The sequence below is a fragment of the Dreissena polymorpha genome, chromosome 9, assembly GCF_020536995.1.
Source record: "Dreissena polymorpha isolate Duluth1 chromosome 9, UMN_Dpol_1.0, whole genome shotgun sequence".
Classification (NCBI taxonomy): domain Eukaryota; kingdom Metazoa; phylum Mollusca; class Bivalvia; order Myida; family Dreissenidae; genus Dreissena; species Dreissena polymorpha.
This window is the reverse complement of record NC_068363.1, coordinates 90,540,716-90,568,232: the sequence shown is the minus strand read 5'-3', so window position 1 is coordinate 90,568,232 and position 27,517 is coordinate 90,540,716. Positions and strand designations below refer to the sequence as shown.

At 33.5% G+C, this 27,517-nt stretch overlaps 1 non-coding gene across 1 annotated transcript; it reads left to right on the top strand.

The window, feature by feature from the left end:
• The first annotated feature begins 4,025 nt into the window (after window positions 1–4,025).
• Window positions 4,026–4,115, top strand: Trnaf-gaa (transfer RNA phenylalanine (anticodon GAA)). The gene is given in 2 exon segments: window positions 4,026–4,062; window positions 4,080–4,115. It is a non-coding gene; the product is annotated as a tRNA-Phe (tRNA).
• The last annotated feature ends 23,402 nt before the right edge of the window (window positions 4,116–27,517 follow it).

The following is a 27,517-nucleotide window of genomic DNA, read 5'->3' as shown; positions in this document are numbered from 1 at the left end:
TGCTTTAAAATTGGTAGCCCCTGACCAAGTCCGGCGAGGCAGAATATCTATCCAGATCAAGAGGCAAGTTGAGACTGCAGCTCTTAAATACCAAAACTACCTATCCATGATATTTCATATATGCCATACGGAGTGGTTAACCAGGTTATTACCACCAAGGTGGACCACTATGATAGAGGGGGAATACCTAGCAGCACTTCTGCTTCTATTGCATGCCGTAACCTGTGCCAACCGAGGCCTCTTACGCCCATTCAGCAAATTTTGTTGGGAGTCTTAAGGTGTGGTTTACCGGTTTCCACCGCTTTCTTTCCAGTCCAATAAGGGATAGAATCACCCAGGACCCAGATTTCTACAATAATACATATTCATTCTTAACAAAAACCTATTAGGGTGATTGGTTTTAAACAGAATACTTTGCAGATAAAACGGAGATACTGTGTAACAAAATATAACAAAATGTTATTCAATATTATATCAAATATAGACAATGGAAAATGCTATCAAATCTGTTGCGCGCCCAATTCTGAAACTATGTGAACGAAAATGTCCTGTGGAGTATTTGTTTTGCCTCAAACATTTAGCTAACACCCCGGCAAATTGTTGCCTAGTTACTAAAAAGCCATCATTGTGACGGAATAAGGGGCCGTCAGAAACACTTAAATCTAAGTATGCCTTGATAGCCTGCACCGGACAAATTTCTGCCCTGGATTCCCTAGGTAGTTTGACTGTTACGGGCTTACCCCTTTGATTGGTTTTATAATACCGTAAAGTTATGTAAATATAGTCCTCTGTCAGTTCTAAATCCCTGACAAAAAGGTTAAATGAAGATCCACTAGCTACTAACTCGCCCACACAAAATAAACTGAAATAGGCCAGCGTGAACAGAGCATGGAATAACAGTGTTTCAAACCGGTTTTCACAAGTTTAGGGCAAAACCAGACACAAGGCTACCAAAATGTCAATCGTTATTGGGGCCCTTTAATCTTTCCTATGTGGCCTACGTTTACAACCTTCAAGAGCTTTAGTAATGATAAAAGAATTCTGAAAATCTTGCCAGCCATGCAATTTGTGGTTGTATTTAATTCCCGCAATTTACGTCGCGATTGTGCTAGGTGCCCTACCCACTTCGAAGCAATACGCCATGAACAAAATAACTTGATGAGTATTTGTAGGCCAGATTTGCCCTAATGCATACTCACCTCTGAATGACGCAAAAGCGTTTAAACCAGTCTCATAAGTTAATAGTGTGTTAACTGCCGTTCCCGCCCACAATAAGACCCCAGCTCGTTGTTGAAGACTTCCCAAAGAAGGTTTGGTATTATTTGCGGTTCGATGTCTGGAGCAACTGCTCTGAACCTGTCCAACTGAAAACGAGACAATACATCACATATCACATTTGATTTACCTTGAACATGAGCAGCTTTTATCATAATATTTAATCTTAAACATTGTAACGTGAGGACGCGAAATACGAGCATAACATTTGAATTCTTGGATGATAGCTTGTTTAAGATATCCACTACTGCCATATTATCGCAGTTAACTCGTCTTATTTTTTAGCATGTCCCCCACACAAAAACTGAAGCAACAATGGGAAACAACTCCAGGAATGTTATATCCTTTGACAAGCCACACGTGCGCCAGTGTGCTGGCCATTTGCCATTGAACCATTTTCCTCGAAAATATGCCCCATAACCAAGGCCGCAACCACCAGCACTGTCTGTGAACAACTCAAGATCCTCGCTAGACACCTAAAATGTGTCATGACATATTGACACTCCATTAAAGATACTTAAATACTCTTTTCTTATCTTCTGTTTTACTCTTATATGGTGGTAAGGTTTGACAAGCCACATATAGAATCTATTAATCTCCGACAAAAAGGGCGTCCTAATGGTATAGCTCTACAGCAAAAATTCAAAGAACGAATCAAAATCTGCATTTCTTTCAGTGTAGACTTTTTTTTAGACAAAACGCTGTTTATTGTTAGTAGTACTTCCTCAATTTTTTTCTGTGGTATGCGTACCGACATGTTGTTGGAATCAAGTTCAAGGCCAAGAAAAAAAGAATCTCCGTTAGACCCTGTGATTTATCTTTTGAAATGGGTACGCCCATGTCAGACATAACCCTTAGAAATATTTTGAGTAGGTTAGCGCAAGAAGCAGTATAATGATCTCCCCCAAGGTAATCATCAAGGTAATGCATAAGCTCCCCAGATGGTATCTGTTTTTCGACACAAAATTAAAACAATGATTAGCACATTTCGAATGTTTTACAACTGCTTGCTGCACAAATGGTAAACATTATATCAAAATAATATTGAATTTCGAATTAAAAACCGAGCAGTTCAAAGTCCTGAGGCCTTATTGGTATTAGTCTAAAAGCATATTTAAAATCAGCCTTAAATAACTTACAATTCTTTCCCAAACGTGGAATCATACTGACTGCTTGATCGAAGCTAGAATAGTGTACTGAAAAGTCAACCAATTCAATAAAATTGTTTACTGACATACCATCAGGCCATGAAAGATGGTGTATCATTCGAAATTGTTTATGTTCAGGTACTGCTGTATCATCAACTTTTTTTGGAACTAAACCTACTGGTGAAATGATCATGTTCTGAAATGGGGTCGACTGTAAGGGCCCCGCTACACGTTTCAATAAAACTTCATCACTTATTTTATGTTTAATAATATCAGGACTTGAAACAGCTGACTGAAGATTCTTAGATTCACGAAACACACGGGGGCCTGTGTAGCATATAGGAAAACCGTGCATAAATCCATCAACCACTTTTTAGTTTTTAAAAACAACTTGAAGCAAGATGAGTTGCAGATATTGGTGAGTAACTATAGTTTAACTAACTCTTTTGACATGTTAATTCTTTTCAGCTCAATTTAACAGAGAAAATGCTCAAAATATTACTTTAAGATCCATTTATCTTAGAACTAAACAATAGTTTTTGTTACGTGATATTGAATTTTTACTGCGGATGCTATTCCCTAAAAACGTTATGTCGTATTGGCTATTTTGATACATATTGACACTAATGGTTTTAAGAAAAATGTTGAAAGCTTTTGAATAAAAAGTTAGTTGTGGGCGACGCCAGAGAAAAAACTGTTTGGTCGCAAAACTCCATAGGGATATCAGCCGAATAAGATGTACATGTGATATTCGTGTTTATATTAGTAAAATGTTACGTAACCTTGACAGCGATGATGTTTATAATGCATGATGACAACGATGATGCTTATAATGCATGATGATAACGATGATGCGTATAATACATGATGACAACGGTGATGCTTATAATGCATGATAATAACGATGATGCTTATTATGTTTCTGTATATCATTTTAAGGTTTGAAAAGTGAAATGATCTTTGCGGAATAGCTCCTATATTTCGTACATGTTCGTAACTAGAACAAGTCTTTGTTTAAAAAAAGAAAGTTTGGTCAAATTAAAACAAGTAACGGGCCCTAACACGCAAACGCCAAAGGCCAGTCAAAGGTTAATCATGCTTGTTAGCAATTTATAAAACTTCTATAAAATTGCAATGTGTTACATTGGCGTTATTTTAAGAATCAATGTATATATTTTTGTTTAAAGTATATCTTGCATAGTGGTGATTATTTTGTGAAAATTAGTGTAAATTAGTACTTCATTTGTGCCTATTACATTTATTACAACATTTATTGCCAATAATGCAAAGCTTATTGTTTTAATTAATAACTGATCCACAACTGATCACAGGGGAAAGATCACAGGGACTGGGCAAAAACGCGAAACTTTCTGGTTTTGTATAAAAACAAAACATAATCAAAATATATTTATTTTGTGGTTTTTCTAATTTGCTTATTTAGTGGAGAATCAATGTAGTACGATATTAGACGACCTATCGCGCAAGCAGGTTTATCGGAAGGCGTAGTGGTACGAAAACGTACAATGTATTAGTTTATTAATATACATATAATAACGATCGCTAAACACAGCTTCACCAAATAGCAGTACATAAATGATGTCAGCCGGAATAGCTCAATTGGGAGAGCGTTAGACTGAAGTTGTTTACGCAACAATCATCTAAAGGCCCCCGGTTCAATCCCGGGTTCCGGCACGAACGGAACAGTTCGGCGGCTGACAATTGTTTTCAGTCAGGTTAATAAATAGATTAAAGCTTTATTTTATGTAGACATTTTAAAATGCATTTTACTACAATTGGACATTTTTATTAACATTAATGGATGCCGCGTGGTGACAACGTTAATTAAAATTTCTTATTAAAAAAAATATCTTTTTAAAAAAAATACACGTGTTTTTATATAAACAAATAAATGCAAACAAAACATCTATTATCCATATATTTTTATGGTTGTCTATCATAGGCCCTAAGTACTATCCCTACCACATATAGAGCGCGAATCGCGACACGTATTATTGATTGTAACAATGAGTTTCGATAAAGGAAGCAGCCGCTTATCAAGCAGGAGCTGTGTCCCAGCAACCCGTTTCCCTAGAGTCAAGCACTCCTCGGAGTTTTTTAAGAACCACATATAGAGCGCGAAGCGCGACACGTATTACTATCCAGGTGGTATGGGCCTTAAGCATTATCCGACCATTACGTCCATAGTTATCTTCCTTAGAAGTTGAAAAATTTTGAAATCGTTGTTCGAAGTCCAAAATTTTCATCCGATTGTTCCCAAACTTGCACAGGTTTTTTTATCAATGAGGACCCAACCCAAACTCTCTATATGAGCAATATCGGAACATAAGTCCAGAATTATGTCTCTTTGAATTTAAAAATAAAAGTGAAAAACTGTCAACATTTTTCATCAGATTCTTTCCAAACTTACAGAGTTTTCATATCAATGAGCATTTTAACCTCATTTAAATGAGAAACATCGGGACAAAAAGTCCCGAATTTTTTTTCTCTATTAAATGTGACAAAATAAACAATTTCCACTTGTTTTAAAGATTTCACAACTTTCGTCTGAATCTTTCCAAACTTGTTAAGTGTTTTTATATCAGTATTACTCGAACCCTATTGAAAATGATGAATATCGGAGCAATAAATCTATTATGATCTTTTACTGAATTTCAAAGTATTGTGAAAAGCAGCTTGTTTATGCAATTTACAGTTTTCATTCAATTTTTTTTAAATGTGTACAGTGTTTTCATATCAATGAGTACTCAACCCCTATCGTAAATGAGCAACGTAAGAATAAGTTCAGAATCGTCTCCCCTTGAATTTGAGAAAAATATGAAATTACGCTTAGAAGATGAAGCAGATTTTTTAAAACCTACACCGTTCTGTTCCATTAATGAAAACTGCACACGGAAGCCAGTAAAAAAAGGAAACCAATGTAAATAAAATGAACTATGAAATATTTGGGTGTTACAACACAAAATCATAGATTATTATTGGGGGTTATAACACAACATCATAAATATGGTTATTTGGGGGGTAATAACACAAAATTATAGATACTGGTTATACCAGCATCTTTTTCTTTTTTGTTTAAAATAATCGGCCAATATATTAATATTTACAGTAGAAAAAAATCGTTCCATGTAATTTCATTGAGTGCCTTTTAACACTGAAATTCTCGACGCCCTTTGATGCTTTGCATCAATACTTATCTTGTAAGTTGCTGTAACACCTACAATTTGCATGAAGCATGGTTTTGGCACTAAATTGACGTGATTGCAAGCACACTAAATTGACGTGATTGCAATGAAGCATGGTTTTGGTCACTAAATTGACGTGATTGCAAGCACACTAAATTGACGTGATTGCAATGAAGCATGGTTTTGGAACACTAAATTGACGTGATTGCAACTGAAGCTGGAACTTGAAATGTGTGCGATGAACTAAACTACATGTATGTTTTCCTGTCAAAGATATTTCATAAACAATGCTGAAAGTATTTTCCTTCTGTATTTTTATTATTTTAAAAAAGAAACTTACGGCAACAGGTTGACACATTTTTAGTTTTAAAGGGAAAGATAAAAACACGTAAGGACTTATTTTTTATTTATTATACTCGTTACATCTCAGTGAATATCTTAAATGCATATTATGTTTTAATATATAAACCTATACCCCAAAAGTCGTGTTTTTGTAACGTTTAAGTCAACTTTGTAATTAATTGGTTTTTGAAAAATCGTTATAAAACGAATAAAATGATTTAAGGTTAGTAACTAAGAATGTGTGAGAAACCTTAATTGTTGGGAACTGTTTCTAATTCTTTGATTTTGGATGCACACCACGATGGAAAAATGTCCTATACATGAAAATTACAGAAAACCCTTATGTCGTAATGCTGCATTGTTCTAAAACGAAACATGTATTTTGGTCAAAGTTCAGAAATTAGTACATATTTTAACCGTTCTTGTTTCATTCATAAATAAATACTATTATATGCGTTACATCCTACTGAATTGTACTACTAGGTATCAATGATGAATTAAACATACGTTTTACATGTACTTAACCGTGTGTCCGCCATAATGTACACTGCCCATAGAGAGCCAACAACGGAGTAGTTTACGTCATACTAATAGCAAAACAAGTCCCTTTCAGATGGCCGCTCAATTACAATAAGCTACTATTATTAAATAGTCAACTCTCAATATGTTTGCATTGACTTCTCGTTAACTCGTTTTTAATTTTCCAAGTCATATATAAGTTAAAAATTCAGATGTACTTTCCGAAACTCTTAATATGTAACAGGGTGAAAAAATTGGGGGCCAATGCGTGACTCGAACGCGGGGCACTTCGCTAACCGGGCCGTCACTTCTACCCTAACGTGACAAAATGCAGGCCGTGACAAATAAAACTGATATGTCATTTAACAGGATATGAAATTCTACTCGTCTGATTTCAGAAATCGGTAATTTCGGAAATGAAACAAACGTATGTATCAAGCGAAGAGACTGATGACAATCCAGGCGTTTAACTCATTTTGGAACGAGTGAAACACGGTGGTTATGGTCATTATAAAATGAGAAGGATAACAAACGATTGTTAGGCGTACACAGTACTCAGGTCCGAATCCCAATATATTTAGTTCAATTGTGTTATGTTAGATTAAGTTAAAATACATTTAATACTAAGCCATTCATGCCTAGTGGACTCTCCCGTCCTTCTAAATTAGATCAATTTATTTCCAAAGAGATGTCAAGTTTATTTATTTCTATATTTAGAATATTTCTTACAGAAATTCCTGTAAGCAAACAGCGCAGACCCTTATGAGACGTTTGCCAAGGCCTTTTTTCTAGACGCTTTGCATTAATGAATAAAATATGTCGGCGTGGTATCCACGTCCAAACAGTATCATAAATCTAGATGCAGAAGCACATTGTAATGTATTGAAAGGTATCCTTTTGATCTACTTCGATAACAATAATATGACTTACTCAAGTTACAAGCAGTGAAACATACGTGTGTTATTCATTTCTTGTATTTACACTGTTAAACGAATCGTATTTTATGCAATATGAACACATGTTATACACTTACACATATGAAATGATTATTAAAAGGCATATGGTGTAAACATTTTCATAAAGCTGATATTTCTCAAAGCATACGGGTTGTCAAATCAACATGCGTGTACCTTAAATGATGCTTGGTATGTATACCATGGCGTTAGATATATAACACTAAAATACTTGCATATGAAAAAAACACAAAAATTTGTTCGCATGGCTATAATGTACCGTCGAAACTCGATAGCTCGCACCCGCGGGACGGGCAACAAAAGTTCGAGCAATCAAGAATTCGAGCCAACCGATTAATTACATACGTTTGTTTACTAACAAGAATATTAAATATATTCATTTTAGTTAAAGGGTATTCAGACTGCTTACACTCCGTACTACTTTCTGATTTTGATTTATGTTCTCCTTTATTCAATATCAAAGTACATAGTATGACCTCAAAGTACTAAAAGATCGTATATTAAACAATTGTATAATATTTGTAAAACAAAATTAATGCTTAAGTAATTACAATCGCTTTTCCTGTATGCGAGTCTCCTATTTAAAACATAAGGGTTTTGTTTGAAAAACAAAATGCATATTATACATTTATACAGTGATTGTTAAATTTGTCAACCGTTTTTAGGTGTATGTTTTGATTTCTATAGCATATTTTTCAATTACTTTTAAGCAGTGGAATTTCTTACAACAAATCTATGAATCGGGAAAAACAGACACAAGCGTTAGCTAATACTCTTTCTTGAAATGCAAACACATATATCTAAGGCTCTAAGATGCCAAAACAAAACTCAGAGGTTTATTGTAAAATGCAGTAAAGAATGTCATCCGAATGAACACAGTAGTGCATTTAAGGCAGATATTATGTAGATCAAATACAAACATAGGTTGTTTCTATAAACCGTACCGACCCTATTGTATTTGCCGGGTTAAGTTTACGTGCTACATTATATTATTTTAAAGTATATATGTAATGGAAAAATTGGCTTTTACCTATACATACCGGTATATTTGAGCTTATTTTAAAGATTTATTTGATATATATTTTTTAAATTATTTATGCAACTATACAAGTTTTATAGGATATGAAAGTGATACATTAATGAAAATAATTGTTCGTTTGACAAATGTGAACAATGTGATATGCAATTTTGAAGATTATTTAATTATTTAACGTTTCAGCGTAAATAATAATCAAACAGTAAGGAATGTTTCATATTCGGATTCAACGAAACTGCATTAACAGTGTATTTCTGATGTGTATGTTGTTGCTTTGACAAGTTGTATCGATTGGGAAATATCAAGTCGTCAAACTTCCAATCTTACATTCTAATTATGCCCATTGTACACAGGAATCAATGGTAACCCACATTATAACACGATACTCGTACATATCTGACGAGACATCGGGTCGTTCTGAATACTGGAAATCTCTCATAAAATTTTTCTACGCCTAATCAGAAAACAAATAAAAATAAATACTCAATTGTGAATGCGACAATACAAATTCTAAAGAACACCTTAACGAAGTTGCATTCGTCTAAATATTATATAAACAAAGAGCAAAATAATCATCGCAGTATAGATCGTCTTTCCATTAATGTCTTATATAAATTGAGCCAAATTAATAGTCCATGAATTCTAGAAAGCTGGATCTGTGGTATCTGCAATTTCTTCTAATTAATGCATACTGATCAGTAACAATTTTCCAGATTGCATAATGTATACTCGAGATACAGAGTACTGTATTGACAAATAAGCACAAGACATGGAGATAAGGGGCCATTATACAGCAATAACTCGATGATTATTCGATTGAATTCTTTTCTGAAATGTCTTCTTACGATTGTTTCAATACAGATGGTCATGCAAACCAGAATATCAGTGAAATTGGTTGGTGCTCCCCGATTATGCGTTTTATCAATGCATGTTAAGCTTAGGGCCGATACATTATCAAATGACTATTGTAAGAGAAACAAACTTGATCAATTTCATTTCAATGACATTGAAACGTCATGTCGTGGCATTATGTGCATTCCCAGCATTTGCTACATGTACGTTTTCTACTTTAGATTAGTGTTGTTCTGAAGATCATAAAGAAAAAACTAGTATTTAAATGTCAATAATTTATTAGAAACCATTGATGCTTAAAGACAAACCTGATAATATAAACACGTCCACATACGGGCCTAAACTAACACAAACATTGGGGCTGCGAAGATTAAACCTGATGAAAATTATACAACGATACACACAGACGCAATGGTTTTCCTCTTTTAATTATTTTAATTATTGGTGTTTAACATTTACTCTTACACTAAATTAGTATTATAAACTCTGAATTATTTCAAAAAAAGAAACATTTAACATTACAACACTATCAATGTGTTAACACTCCTTTTACATATATGTTCAATTGCGGCTTGTTTACTTTCGCAAATATATGCAATTAATGAACAAAATGGGTTTAACAGCCACTAATTGAATAGTTTTATCATAATTATTATATATGTGACTATCTTTGATATAATTGGTTTTTATTTCAAACATGTACACTGTATTTATTGGTCAAAGCTTAACCAGGGTTACCGTAAGTGGAAATATAGCTACGCAAATTGGTTTGATTGATTGGGTAAAAAAAAATGCCGGCTCTTCAATTATCAAATTAGTGCCAAAATATAACATATAATAAATACATTGACTTGATGAATTAATTAAGTACACTGTGACCAGATATCATCCAAACAAAATGGTTTATTTGCTATTTAGTATCAAAATGGTTGGTAATGGGCTGGAAGGTAAGCATATTTTTGGGATATCAAACTTGCATGTTCCTCTTGTTTATTATTCTATGACACGCATTGCAGTATATATCACATTTTACGGGCTATCTTACGGATTCTTAATTAATTAACCCAAGGGATAATAAAAAATTATAATGATAAATAAAAAGTAAGCTGATTAATTAACCCTCAATTTAAATTAATATACGTGTATATAAAAACAGGTCCGAGTTCAGCCCCACCCACAAATTTCATTTTTAGGGTTAATGACGATATCTAAACTAATCCAACCCTTTATATTTAAATTAATATTTTATCTTTCCAAATGAATGTGTATAAAAGTATCATTTAATTCAGATACAATTCCAAACCTGAAAATATGCTCATTACCGGTATACCAAGTGTCATCAAATAATGAGACTAGTTTTGCAACGAACTATTATTAAAGAGCATATATTCTCAAAACATCAACAGAGCGGGTCGATGTAAAAGTATCCGCATGTAAACGTGCATTTAATGTTACATACAATTTGAATCATTAGTCACTGAAACGACAATTACAAGTTTAATAATCATAGTGCAATATCTACATAAAATGCGTTCAACCGGAGCGACATAAAAAATGTTCATCCTATATAGGGTCGGCATAGTTAGTTGCATCACGTGCAAATTATCATTTAAACATTTACGGAACGGAACATCATACCAGTATGTCCGCACATTCAATGTACAAATAATGTTTAATTGTATTTGAAACATTTGTTTCAGCGATTTCGCGCGGAAAATGACTTATTCATAAGAAAAGTGCAATGACTCTCTAAAAATTCATTACACTAGAAACGACCTGACAACGATGCGCAAATAAGGCCACTCCAAATTGATTTGTTGGTCGTTTTTTTTAATTTGTGAAAACAGAAAAAATAGCGCTCTCGCAGAAACGATTTTGATGCTGAATATGAATGCCAAATATAGTGTTTCGTAACCTTTGTAATCGATAACTGTAGTCGCTCAAAAATTCGATCGAGACGACCAGACACAAGGCTTCCTACGTGACCGTTTTAACGAATTGCGGTGCAAAGTTGCTGCAGCTAACCCTTACAAATATAAACACATCTGCTTCGTTCTGTGACTTATTTGAATGTGTTTGTTCACGTTCGAACATGCAACTATCAGCAGATACCGTTGAAGCATGTTCATTTTGAAACAACATCGGGAAACATGACGTAAGTTTTTTATGCATTTTCTTTATTAAATGGGCATATGGACGGTATTTCCCTATATGTAGGCAAATGTAAGCAGCAGTAGGTAGACATGTGTCTCTCACTTCAATGATATGGTTATTTTTCGTGGTCAAAGGTCATATGCAACTTACTCCTATAAATATGAGGTCGATATACATCGATCGTCATATCGTTTAACGTCAATTTACTGTAGCATCGTTCCGACATGAAATCATATCGGAAGCTTTAACGGCTGCAAATTCATATAACAGCGCAGAATCTTCATGAAAGAGTTATTCAATATAAAAATATAAACATTATTTTACTAATTGCATTAGAAGATGTTTAATTAAAACTTGCAAGTTATGCTATTCCTGATATGAAAACACTAGCTTTAGATATGTGTTCTACATTTTAAAGTTTAAGTGCTGAAACCTAATTTAGTGCATTTTTATTTAAAAAGTATGTAACTCATAAATAATATATTATTGCTTGTTTGCACATTCTCTTCTTTGTATAAGAATTAATTTGAATGTAAACTATAGCTGTTTAAACCTGTACCTTGTTAATGCAATATTTTTCTATCGAAATGTGATTTTTTTCATTCTTCGCTCTTCGCTAGCTCGAAAATGTTTCTTTTTACAAAAAAATAATATTTTTTTCGCTCGCCTCTTCAACTTTTTTTCAAAAAAATCCGTAGACCAACAAATCAATTTGGAGTGGCCTAAGCCTTTTAAAGATGTTGCATACACAGTTTTATCGATGTCGATAATTAATGTCTGAGATTTCGCGCTGAAACTATAAGAAAGATGGATTAAAAGACATAAATGGGCTTAAATTGTAAAGTATGTAGATTTTAAAATTGCCTATACTTATATGTATAATAATACACACAATTAGCATTATATTGTATTCAATGATAAGCGCTCATATAAAATTAGCTTTAGCCTGATATTGGTATACATTGTCATGTTATACAGTAAAAACGCTTATGTATAAGTACATATTATGCGGCAATAAAGGTTCGTACATTATTTTAAACATTCTACACATAAAACAATTTCAATGTGTGAAATATATGTTTTTGTTTACATGTACAACACATGTATAGGAGCATAAGATAAATATATAAAAATGAATTAGCACCTTACGGATATCCACGTCAAAATACGTAATATCGTTCACCAATTTAAAACTAATTACAAACCCATGTCCAGAATTCTCAATGTGGTTTAATCATTCAAAGTAAGAAATCGCAGATCCGTGCGAACGAAAAGAACAATATGTAGAAAACTAGTATTAATACGTTCGCTCTGTTGGCCATCCTCAACACTTACCACTAAATACGTTGACTTCCATGTACACCTGTTGTTACATGTTTTTTATGAGTGACATTTAGAAATGCATAATTTAGCTAGTTTGCCTATTTGTTATATTCCACACTCAATAATTTTACCATAACTAGAATAGAAACAATACACATTAAAGCATTAACAAGGCGATACCACGAAGCACTAACGGGAAAACCGCCACGCATCACACGGTTGTTTATAAAGGGCGCGTTATTGTCAGACTGGTATCATTTGTTACTCCAATCTCCTCATTATCGATGTTTACCCGGCTCATGTGTATTAGTCACCTGACAGCAGATAGAAGAGAATTAGAATAGATGATCCTCTCAATAATGAAACATTCATTTTATGACTTTGTGACATGTTGGTACGATAGTGTTTTATTAATGGACGTTTAAGAAGCGGTTACCGATGAATGTATGAGGATGCAATCATGAAGATAAATAAATTTTGTGTTCTGAAAAGTGAGACGTCGGATTATTTGAGCCCCAAATTAAGTTCTAAGTAGAGCAAATATGCTTAAAAATATTATCATGTTCTAATTCGAAATTAAATGGTATTTGAAACCGTATAAAGTGTGATTAGAAGTAGTTCTTTTTGCTATTCATGCAGTTGCAAGATTTCGGCAATGTCGGACGTATGTTCCACAGCTTTTTTTAAGGCCGAGGTGATCGAATAATTTGTACAGTCAGCTTAATAATTCGTCTCACGTTAAAAATTTCAACAATACATGAAGATGTTAAAAAGTAATTATGGAGTGTTAACATGGAATCGCATGAAGAAGGTATTTACTTTTTCTAATTGTGTTTTGTTTGTATTGTTTGTTTAATTTGTTGTAACTCAGGAAAAACATTCTACATATAAGTCATGAAAAGCAAATATGTGTAATTATTTTGAGATGAACTTGTCAAAACCCAGAGAAAATACACTTTTTTCTCAACGGCGGGTTTTTTCTGACAAAGTGAAAGCGGAACATAAAAGACATTTCAATTAGAGGAACATAGAAATGAATAATATTAAAACACGTACTACATTAACATTTTCAGTTACGTCTTATAATCACTATGAATTGTGTCATAACGTGTTTATTACCCGTAATCTTGAACGTTTAAAGCACACGTTTGTGTTGATTATGATAATTTAGTCGTATTAAGAACGTCTATTTAAGTACGTTTGTGATTTTGAAAGAAATATTATACTTATAAAATTTAATGACTTAGTAAGTCAATGTGTACAGTGGTTTGTTTTCCGTTTGCGGTATTTCTGGTGAAACAGTTCTTATCAAACTGTTTCCATTACAGAAACACGACTGAGGGGAAGCAGACGTTTTTCACAGACTCTTTATAAACTTGTTGACCAGTGCAATCGACCGAAATTACCAATATCTCGTCTAGAACATCTGTTCAAATTGTTTTCAAACCTTGTGAGGGTCCTTGGGCTGCTGAAATGCAAACTTCGACATGCTTTTAGCGGCTAATACAGAACTATTTATGTCACTAAGGCTGAGGAAACCGATAAAAGGAATGCTAGCACATTGCGAGAGGAATTGCAGTTGTGCTGGGAAACCGTTGTACAATGGTAGACATAATTGATATATGACGTTCTGAAAACTTAGCGGCGTTATTTTGCGTTCTAATCGCTGTTTGCAAAAATATATTTCCAGCAATGGCAATGAATAAACAACGGTGTGTTCAATAATATTTAATTAAGTATGTTAATTCCGGATAAAATGTATTAGTAGTGCACGGATAACAGTTATAACATGTTTCTTTTTCAAATTTTATTAAGTTAATGACTTGATCTTCAAATAAACGTGACTTCGGAACAATATTTGTCAAAAATGAATTATTCGGAAGTCAATTCTAGTTTCACATTAAATAACAAAAATTTAAGCACAAATGAAGAAAGTGTCCTTGTTGGCGATGGATTTCATCTACAGTATTTAGTGTTGGATGTTATGGTTGCGATTTTCGCCGTTGTTGGAGTACTAGGAAACATACCGGTGTTATTGATATACAACAAACGGAAGGACAAAAAGGCGAGTAACACATTTATCAAGGTGCTAGCCTTTATTGACTTGTTAGTTTGTGTCTGCATCATGCCGTACTCAATGGTCTATGAACATCATCTCGTTTCTTCTGACGTTGCTTGCAGATCGTTTGAATTTTTACGTCATTTCGCCGTGATATCATCTAATTTGACGCTTGTAGCAATAGCTTCAGAACGTTACATTGCCGTATGTAGACTTTCTTCTCGTGTGAGTGTCAAAACAATAAACAAGGGGATAGCTGCGGTAATGGTAATAAGCATTTTGATGGCAACTCCGGCCATAGGAACATTTGCTGTTGTAAGTGAAACTGACGTTACAAACGTTCCGTGCACCTTTCCCCATAAGAGTGTGAAAGGTAGATTTTGTCATTTTACTTATTCCATTATGGGAAAGGATTTCGTTACAGTGTATCAGATAGCTCAATTTGTTGGGTATTTTTCAGAATTGGTTGCAATAGTCGTTTTATATATTATAATATATGTAGTGCTTTGGCGAAAAGCGAAAATACGACAACAGTTAACAGGGAGAAGGGATAGCTCCTTTGCTTTTGAGAGCAAACATACAATGGCTGAAGGGGAATCAGTGTCTTTTAAAACAGCGTGTCGTCCGTCGAGCAAGGAATCGAACGCTGTCGATTATAATGCAGAACAAGACATGGACAATTCTCCAATTGATGGTTCTTATGTAAGCAAGCGCAATTCGTACAACGAACCACAGCTGTGTTCAATAGCGATTCAAACGGAATGCATATGTCAAAATCATAGTCTCAAAACATGCATTGGGCAGCCTATCAATATCTTCAATAACAGATCTGAACAGCTAAGTCACGATTCAGACACTGATAAACTAGACCAACACGTAACATTTGAAGGTCAACTGAATCGAAACCTCGTTACTGTGAAACAGGACCAGAATAATTCACCAGGTGAGTATGTTACTCGATCCATTTCTGCAAAACGAAACACACTTTCAATGGCATCAGGCAATACGGATAAAACGAAGAGGAAACGGTACAACCACCGACGTACGGCGAGGATGTTGTTCCTGTGCACTGTAATTTATTTTGTTACATGGGTTCCGTTTTGGTTGGATATATTTGGGTTTACACATTCCATTATTTTGCGTCATGTGTATTTAATTTCCCATGCTACGAACCCTATAGTGTACGGTATCGTAAATCGCCAAGTTAGGAAATCCATTAAGCGCCTTTTGTGTGGATTGATAACGATTTTGTTCTTCAAAGACTCCGCCCGTGCAACCAGCGATCTCTCTTTAAATCAATCTATTTCGGGAACCAGTGCTGGATAAACGCAAAACATTCATCGTCGAATCCGAAAACTAGGCATGTTCAGATGTGTGCCCACATGTCGTTTAAGAACAGGAAATCCAGGATTAACATAGACAAATATTTCCGAGTAAGCTGATTTAGCTTTGAAAAGAAACATTGTAGTATATCAATATGATTTTAAACTAAACAAATGTTGTATCGTATGAACAATTAGAAGAGGCGGAAAGAACATAGTATTCAAGAATGTGCAATGTTTGATATTCCGCTCTTTGGAGCACAAAGACCCGGATTTAAATCGATTTATTTATACACGATTGAATGTTCTCTGTAATAATGTTTGTATTTGAATTCTCATTTGTTAAAATGTTAACTTTCTTCGTGTGTATACGTGTGCAATCAAATATTGATTGTGTCATTATTGTGAGTAGTTCTCGCTAGAATACAAACAAATTAACATATTTGATATTAAAGATGAAATTTTTTCGGTAAAACTGTTACGTATATAAGTATAAATGTTCATATATTCAAAATATTTTTGTAATGAATATGTTTTTGTAAATGCTGCATGTCACCATAGAAATGCAAAACGTTGTATCGTGGTAATTTAAAAATAAATAGTTTGTTATTAAGACATACAATAATACATCTACTTAAATGAGTATGTGAAAGTAAGTCTTTTGACAAATTAAGACTGCGTAATAAACTGTTGACAATCAATTTTTGATATAAACGTGTTTCGTGTTTTAAGAAAACTAATAAATGCGCATGTACTTTTTATAACGTGTTTGTTCAGAATTGGATTCGCGACTTAGCAAAACGTAATAGAACACGTGTTTCAGTGAACATGGTATTAAACCTTAAATGCGTTTAAAAACGTTTAAAATCAACAGTTAAAAAAACAATCTTTACAGCAAACAATGTAAAAAATATATTTAAGCTAAATAACACTCCTAAATATGAAAACTATTTAAAATATATGTTTGTTTATTTATAAACATCAAGACAAATGGTTAACATGTAAAGCGTGTGTAACGTCTTTCACCGATGCTTGTGTGTATTACTGCCCTAGGTTTTTAACTACACTGTACATGTTATAAGCCAATGCGGTTTAATTGCAGTAGTCCATTTTACAACGTATTGTCATTTTTTTTCACTATATTAATGTGTTCTAAGTAAACTAATTAAACGATATATTTTTTTAAATATGTGAATACACCCCTTTTATAATGCATTATCAAATATTTGTATAGCCGGTATCTGTCAACTGATATAGTTGATAGCACAGATAAGAAAGGTCATCATAGCTTTTCTGATATTCGATAATTTAAAGGACGATTTCTTACGAAAAAGATCACACTACAAAAAAAAAGAGACAGCTAACACCACTTAAGCCAACAGATTTAGGCCTACTGAAAACTCGAGATCAGGAACATCTAACGTTTAATGTAATATATTAAATAAATGATAGCAAAAACTAATTTGCAAAGATATTTTCGTTTCTAGCAGGCTCTCTTACAAGTGTCTTCTTTATTCTTGGAGCTTGCTTAAGTCGATTTTGTTAAAGAAAGGGGATTTCAATATCAAAGAATACTTTCGTTAAACGTACTTCTTCGCGGATGTAGGTCATTTTTTTTAAATGTGTGCAGTAAAGCCACAGCTTAAAGCATCGAATAGAATTACGTCCTATGTAATATCCTAAACGTGTTGACCTCATTAAGTTACGAGCGAGGATTGTCTGGATCAAAAAGCGACCGCTATAGCCTCTTGATCAAACGGGCAGTGACATTTATTGATGCGTTTTAGTAATCCAAATGATAACGCAAATCGTAACGAGATAAACAACGATCGGCGTGTTAAGTATAAAAAATAAATGTGCGAACCGTCAAACTAATAAAATGGACACCAAACACATTTTGACTCCTTAAAATCAGAACAGTTCCTATTAAACGTAACACGATCATGTTTTAAGACTCAGCTTTACACAACCGATAATATAGAGCCTAAACTGTACAAACATTGTTACGATACGAACAATTATACAAAGAGTAATTATGGGCCTATGTCGACACATGTTCTATCAATTGAAATGTATACGGGGTAAAACAGTGTAGTATATCAACATAAATATGTTTTCTGAGCATACAATCACAAACACAAAGTGACAAATATGTTACACAGTTTTGTAAGATAGTTATGTGTTTGAAATAGTTATGCTGTTTGATCTGACTCGGGTATTGTTCACAACGTCAACAGCCTAAATACATTCATTATAACATTGAATAATATATAATCAACTGTAAGATCATCGCACATACATATAAAAGAACCAGTGTTTCAAACAAAAGAAGACATCAATGTAACGCAGACCATGACTTATTTATTATATATAATAGGAATATACAACTTAAACCATACATGGTGTGAATGCAATTATTGTGTGTACCATTTATTAAACAAGTTTCTTATTACAACTATATATTAGAATATTTACTTCTACAAATGGTTATCTAACTGATCCATGCAAAGTATGTTAACTCGTAATAACCTGTGGTCTTCTGTTATCGTATCTAGCGTATCTGTATTGATAACATGGTCAGGACTCTTATTCAAATGCTTGAATCATATTAGATTTTGATAATATCAGTCTTTTCACTACATAGGGCAATTCAGTTCAATATTATTGCTTGTACTCGACCAGTTTTACTTGTTTACCATTGAATTCAATGGCGGCTCCACGTGTCATACAATACTTCAACGTTTACGTTGTCTACTGGATTCTCATGGAACAGCCGTACACGAGCGCAAAAAATCAAAATGTTGAATTAAAAGCTACAACAGAGGCAAAAGATTTGCTCCCTGAAACATGTTTTGATTCCTGTATTTCTGTGCTGCAAATTATTTGTTTGATCTGTACACCATTAAAAATTACTGTTCCACTAAACTCAGTCAAACATTGCAGAGTATAACCTCGAAATTGTCGCAATAGTTTTTCGATTTTGTTAATAAGTACATGTCGTTATATTTTCCACATTCATCTTTCTTTGTGTCATAACACAAAACAAACATCTGGAACATTGGAACGTTGTTGCGAGACTGATTTTGATAGGTTTGTCAGCAAATTTTGATAAACGCAGGAACACCATTTGGAGTAATGTATAGTATTAAAGCCAAGTGACCAATACTTTATTAAACAAATACTACACAATTGAAACTGTTTTCTTAGAAACAGAAAACTATCCGCAGTCCTATGATAATTCAAGCGGCCCATCGTTATAATCGACTTTGTGTTGAAAACTTCTGTTCGGTCCAAATGGTGTAAAAAATTAGTGACAACGTAGAAGTATGAATGGTTCTTGAAGGTAAGCATAATCCACACTTTGCTGGCAGCACTACATTTAATTTTAAATGATATTTTAACGTATATTGAAGGACATGTTGCTAGAACGTTTAATGATTAAAGCTAACACGCTAAACTTTGGTCTTGTAATTTACATAAAAAGTACACATACTATCTTATTATCTCAGAATAGTACCATAACACTACACAATAATAGTTTCTGAAGCAGGACAAGAGGCGAGAGGAGAATTTTAGTGCGTTATATAGCTTATCTTACTATTAGAAGTATGATGTAATACACTGACTTTAGCTCAGAAAATGTTTCAAGAGACTATCATGTTAATAGGACGGCGGAAAACGCGGAAAAAAGAGGTTCAAGAAAATTAAAAAAAATTCTAGTACGTAATTCTTATGATCCCTAACGTAAACGTTATTAAAGTGCGATTATGCCAGACACAATTCAAAACACATGCATAATATTTTTTATGTTGTGTGGACTTCCTAAGAACTTTATTTAAATTTTAATCATGTTTACTTTAACCGTGAAATGTTATTAAGTCCGATAATGTCAGACACATTGTTTCGTGTGGTAATCGCAAAACAACGAATTAGCCATGACACATTTTCCTTACTTTATTTGCTGGATTCAGTTACTTCTTTCGAGTGAAGATTCTGTTAATATTCGCAATAAGTCGATCATTAAAGGTTTAAATAAGTAATTTAATGGTATTTATTATATTTCTTATGATATATATAAGGTTAATAGTTCATTTTTAAAGGAACATATCATTTTCTCTTTTAATGGATTATATTTACGTTGACAGTGTTTTTATATGTTCTTGTTTTATCTCGCCTTAACAGTTATTATGCACTAAATTGGGATTAACTAACAAATGATTTGACATTACCTAAAAAGGTGGGAAACAAAGCCTTACATAACCTTCAGTTAATACAACGAAATATAATGACATTGTACATTTCGTAAATTGTTTTGCAAATATTGATATGAACGCACTGTGACAACCAACAACACAGACATTAATTAGCTAAATGAGACCTCAGAGAAGCTTTGACCCTTAAACTCATCAGCGATATCATAGCATGCATGCGATAAGTTGTAATTGGTAAAGTACAGAACTTTTAGTACCATAATTAGTTAGGAAAATTATAACTCCACTATCAACACAAGCGTCTGTCTCTGCAATCGATTTCTATATTTTCCAAATTAATCATTAATTCTGGTTGCTTCCTATCTGTACATTAAATCATTGTTTAATTCATTATTTTAACATAAACCAGTTGCAGTAGTAACTAATCGTTACCTGGCCATTTTATAAACTCAGACACTGTATTTCTGATTGTGCTTGGTTATAGGTATAGGCAATTATATAGTTGCAAGTGACGATATGTCTCCGATAGAGCAATGGTTGTATTGCTTTTACCAACAATACGTTTTACAGAATGAACGCTTTAATAGAGTGCATTTGCAGGCTTACTATATTTGCTTCATTGGGAATAAATGCATTTGCCATTCCATTCTATTTAACAAACATAATTGATTTTGGCTTAACTTCTTTTCGGCATTGAACATTACGTGAGCATGAGACATATTGTGTCATTATTGTTTCGAGTAAATAACTTGAGCATGTGACGATCAATACATTAAATCAACTCATTAATTCATTTCTTTTAAAAGCATGATACCTTATTTGCGTTATGGTGAGAAAGATCTTATCATGTCTTGTTCTGATAAAACTGGGCATAATTCATGTGCGTAAAATGTCGTCCCAGATTAGCCTGTGCAGTACTCACATGCTAATTAGGGACGACACTTTCCGCTTAAACTAGATTTTCGGTAAAAGGGACTTCCTTTTAACAAAAAATACCATTAAAGCGGAAAGTGTCGTCCCTGATTAGCCTGTGCGGACTGCACAGGCTAATCTGGGACGACACTTTACGCACATGCATTTTGCCCAATTTTCACAGAACAAGACACTTATCATAGTATTCAGAAGCTACAACTTAAGTACCGTAGTTGCCATTGAATTATTTTTTAAGTATAGCGTATAAGGGTTTGCTGGCATATTTATGTACATTCCGAAAACGTTAATATTGCCTAACGTATTAGGTCATTGATAATTTCATCAGCAACATACTTTACTTCTCCAAATAACTGCTTATTAAATAAAGGTTTTAGTTTTGGAGAAAAACGGATATTAATTGCTGGATAAAAACTAAGATATTTCGTGTTATAATAAGGTCGGTGGCATAGGTTAGCTGTATCGTTGAACGCAAAGTTTTGTACGATGGCTGTAAGGGACGTCAATGACATTACTTGAAGGCAATAAGAACAGATGTGACTTCTCGGTTGTTGGGTTTTATATAATGACGTTATAAAAACAAACGTGTTATTATCTAGTTTTAATTGAAAATGTCTACATATGAACATGAAACCACCAGTTATATTAACAAATGTGTTTTAAAGGGGCCTTTTCACAGATTTTGGCATGTATTGACGTTTGTCTTTAAATGCTTAACATTGATAAATATAAACATTAGATCTTAAAATCTCCAGTAAAAAAAATCAAGAAAACAATTAAAAAAAGAAAAAAATAAGTAACCCTCAACAGGGCTCGAACCACTGATCCCTGGAGTTCTGGGGTAAACGTCTACCCATTTAGACCACTCGGCCATCCTTCCTCATACACTAAATAATGAATTTTATACTTTATATAAGCAATCCTCGTAGTTTCACAAAAAATAAAAAAGATGCATATAATGGCTATTCTAGAGCATGGTAAATGTTAAGCATTACTGTTTCCTCACAGCATAACTAAACGAAAATTTGCGAATCTTAAACAACTTTTTTTTAAATTTTGTCAATTTACCAAAACGTGAAAACACCCTTTAATAAAACGAAGCAATCTTAAAAAGATTGCAATAACACATTGTGCATTACAGTTTGCAGCATAATTGTATCATTACATATTTGCATGTAACAAATGTAATTTGGCGTCTAGCGCGATTTCTGCCTTCCGCCACGCATCACCGTTATTAAGGTTATTATCGCCTGACAAATACTTGCGTCACCGTGATACAGCGTGGAATACCGTGGAATGCAGTGATGTCGCAGTGGCGAATCGCGATGACAGGCTAGATGAAGTATGTTGAGAAAAGCTCGGGAATTATCGAGAAATAAATTTCAAATCTCTCAATTGCGGTGAACTACAGGTACATTCAGATATATTTTTCGTTCGTTTTATCAACTCTTCATGGGAAACGGTAGACATAAAGGCGTCGTGTAAATTGAAATATAAGACTCAGTTTTTTTGTTTTATTCCTTTACACATTATGTTTATTAATAATATTAATCCCTATATTCATTTTATAACGTTTTTATTTATAATTATGCGACGATATGAACTTGTTAATTAACAAAACAGGCATAGACAAGGTCACTCGCAAAAAAACAACTGATCTGTTTGCATTTAAATAGCACTGAATTGAATACTAACTGTCGAAGTATCGAATGTATATTTAAATCAAAACATTTAGCAATAAAACCCGAAATCACTAAAATGGTCTGATATCAAATTACATGTAACATGTTCTTATATATTTTTTTGCAAGCACAGCGTACAAAAACGAGAAAGAACGCATTAACGGAAAGTTAACAAAATCAATTCTTTAAATAGACAGCAAGTAAATCTTATAGCAGAAGCTATACATTTACCTTTATCACATTGCGAACCACCGTGGTCGCGGTGGTCCAACTCGATGGCGGTGGTCATCCGTTAGATCGATAACGCCCCTGTTGCTCACCGCGATCTATCACGATGAAAACCTCTTCAAATCACGGTGATTATCCACTCTGATGAAAAATTGTCCACGATTGGACTGTGTTGTAGGCAGAAATCAAGCTAGACGTAGTGTAGTGTATTCATCAAAACCAGTTTGCACTTTAAACAATACCGAACTGTAAATATTTGCTTTTTAATGTCCCTTTCAATGCCATTTTAATAACTATTAGATTATTGTAAAGGCATGCACTTTTCATTATGTAATTTATAATATATATATACACATCACCATCGCTGGTCCATATCATCATTGTAGTTTGAACACAAATACAGAATATTTTACTTTAAGCTTATGTTACTTGACCTTTATTTCCCTTAAATACTGGTGTCGTTAGGAAAATAAATATGTCTGAAAGGACTATTCAAAAGACTAAAAGTACGTTTGATTATACATTGTATACCCATCCCCATAGTTGCTTTATATTATTAATAATGTTCATGCAATTTTTAAATATTTGACGCTAAGTTCATGGTAAACTTTCCCTAAATATATCTCAATATGCTAGGAAAATAATTATGTCTGAAAGCATCTGACATCACATCAATCATATGTAATTGTCTTCAAAATGAATGAGTAGAAAGAACGTAAGAAAAACATCTTTAAAATTTGACATTTCCTGATTTAGGCCTTTGTTTTTAACTGTTATTTGTTTCACTTGTGTCGGCATTTATTTAAAGGTTAATGCAACACGTATCATTTTATATATATTGAAACTAACAGTCCGGATAAATTTCCAAAAATAAGTATATAGATTAAATCAATATAGTCACTGGCTTTCTGCAAACTTTGTTTGATTATTATTTAATAATTATGTTATTCAGTCATTATTGCCACAATGAAAATTTCCTTTCATGCTTTGACCAAAAACAAACATATCCAGCTATTTTCAAAATTACTTGCTTAAACAACACGAATTAACAATATATTTAAACATATGTATTGCAATTACTAATCTGTATGCTGTTTACCAAGTCTGGACCTTGACTCTTGGTTTATGTATATGTTCCGTGCGTCCAGAGGTGTCGCTTCTCAACTTTATTTTCTGATTTTGCACTATGCAAAGGCCAACTTCCAAGATAAAAGCGAACGCATCGATAAGCGTTGTTCCGAAAAGTGTAAATACAAAAAGTTATTGAAAAAATAAATACTTATACACAAATATATTGACAATTATTAAACTATTTCACCCATCGACGGACTATATCTTCATTGATGCATATTTAGCATAAATTGGCGTGTATTTATCACATGGTTGCATAGAGGTTGGACCAAAGAAGAAGCGTATCGCCTCTATCAATTTAATGGGTACATTCATGTTTAAGACGTTATAGACAATGCTTCCACACATCAAAACTCGTTGGAATATCAGAAATACATAAATATCATTTTTCACTGATACAGAGCGTTCAGAACGATGTTTGCATACATATAATGAACTTTGTGCTGGAAAAGCGGGGATTAATGAATGTGCGAAAAAGTTTTGTCCTAAGCTATGCAAGGACAGCCGTCAGAGAAGCGCTCTTAAATTGAAAATTGAAAATGTGGTGATTATTAGATGTTTTTACTGAATATTTGTTTGTGATATGATAACACAACGTAAGCAACGTTTACAATTCTTTCCGGATATTTCATAACTAAAATGATAAAACTTTCTGTAATACTCATATAAAGATGCTTAAATATTTGAATAATTAGCAAATGTTGTTGAACATTATGAATAAGCAGTTAAGTTTAATACTTTATATGAAAAAGATGATTTAGATTTAAATAAAAAGAAGTTGTAAAACGGTGTTACACATCAAACTGTCTCGAACATTTCAAGTATTTGTTACATAATATTGCGTGACGAATATGTTCCTATGTGTGTCTTACTTAGAGAAGTGTATACAGTAAACCATTTATTTAGTTATAAGTAAATAGTTTATATTTTGTTAATGATCGGGTAATACATTTGCTTATTATTTAGTCGCACATCATATAAAATATGTTATTTTACGATTTGTTCGAAAAATTTACTTTAGTTACGCAATTAATCAACAAGCAATGGTCAGTAATAAAAGTATGTGTGTTAATAATTTCAATTAATACGTGTTGCTTCTTCTTAATCTTAAGTCACTTTTTCAAAAAGCCATAGCGAACACATTAAAAAACGGTTAACAAACAACCTTCACCTTAATACATTTGTTAGCATCATATGTTCTGTCAAAAACTAATAAAACGGAGATTCTTCAAACACACTAAAAACATGTGATTATGTCGCTTTCAAAGCAATTTGATGGGTCAATATGAAGCTTATTTTATGAACAAGCTTAAACTGTTTCTGTCAAACACGCAAACATTTTTTATCAAACGGCTATCATGGTTGAGCCTCAGACAAGGTGCAATTCCATTAGTATTATACGTCCCATAAATCAGTGAATATTACGAATCGAAATATTTCCTCTATCAATCTTGTTACGTGTTTCTTATCATAAAATATCGTAACATACAATTGTTATGCATTATACGATTATATTGGAATTTCTTAATTAATACAAATGCATTATATGCAACATTTTTCATTTCCTATTGAAAGACGAGTTTATATTGAAACGCAGACTCATTTGCTTCTGAATTGGCATTGTCCAAATAATTGTTTTACATCAAATGAATTTCGGGAAGTGAATAAATGCATCATTTCCCCGACAAATATTATTCTTTAAAAATGAATAATCAATACTATGGTCCAAAATATATTGTTTCAACATACTATAGTTAACGCAAATGACTATGAAAATTACTGATAAATTTAGTTCTGAATACAAATCATTGTCAAGTGTTTCGTAGAACTTTAGTTTAACCTTAAGGAAAAATGAAAACAAGAGGGCCATGATCGCCCTGTATCGCTCCACTGTTGTTTATGCGAAAAAAACGCGCAATGCGCATGGGTTGAAATGTACTGAAGCATGTGACTTTCTCTGTCTATCCCTTGTCCCACTGGGCGCTTAAAGTTGGAAGGGTGAGCATTTTTATATATGGAAAAAGTTACTACCGTGTTAACTTAACAGACTAAAAAGCCCGGGAATTGTTCCTTTGAAGCACAGTCCCATTGCTTATAACGTAGGTACATTTATCTCTCGAAAAGATATTGTCGTTCTTTCTATTTCACATATTTTTAGATGCTGAAGATCAAATATACGCATTTGATTTGAAACAGATTCACAAGACCCGTAGGATTCAAAATGCCTTAACCCTTTACCAAACGACACATTTTGGACTTTCCCAATTTGAAAAAAAGGTTGCAGATGACAATTAAATTGTAATGGAATATTAAGGAAATAATCAGGTAGGGTAGAAATAATTGTGATAAAAGGAGAAATTGCTCATCTTGAGCAATTTCTCATTTTATCATAAATATTTATAAAGTCGTCAGCTATAAACCCGTAAAATCCTGTTGGTGTTTGGTAAAGGGTTAACAATCTCTTGTTCCTTCTTAGAGCCTTTCACACATTTATAACAAATACAATAGTAGCATCTTTCTTTGTAAAGAATCATCTCAAACAAGGGCTGTTTGTAAAACATGCATGCCCCCCCCCATATGGGCTGTCAGTAAAAGTGGTAGCCATTGAGTGAATACGTTTTTTGGCACTGTGACCTTGACCTTTGACCTAGTGACCTGAAAATCAATAGGGGTCCATCTGTGAGTCATGATTAATGTACCTATGAAGTTTCATGATCCTAGGCGTAAGCTTTCTTTAGTTATCATCCGGAAACCATTTTACTGTGTGAAGTCACCGTGATCTTGACCTTTGACCTAGTGACCTGAAAGGCAATAGGGGTCATCTGCAAGTCATGATAAATGTACCTATGAAGTTTCATTATCCTAGGCGTAAGCGTTCTTGAGTTATAATCCGGAAACCATTTTTCTAAGTTGAGTCACCGTGACCTTTGACCTTGTGACCTGAAAATCAATAGGGGTAATCTGCGAGTCATGATCCATGTACCTATGAAGTTTCATGATCCTAGGAATAAGCGTTCTTAAGTTATCATCCAGAAAACTGTTTACTATTTCGGGTCAGAGTGACCTTGACCTTTCACTTGAGAATCAATAGGGTTATCTGCGAATCATGATCAATGCACCTATGAATT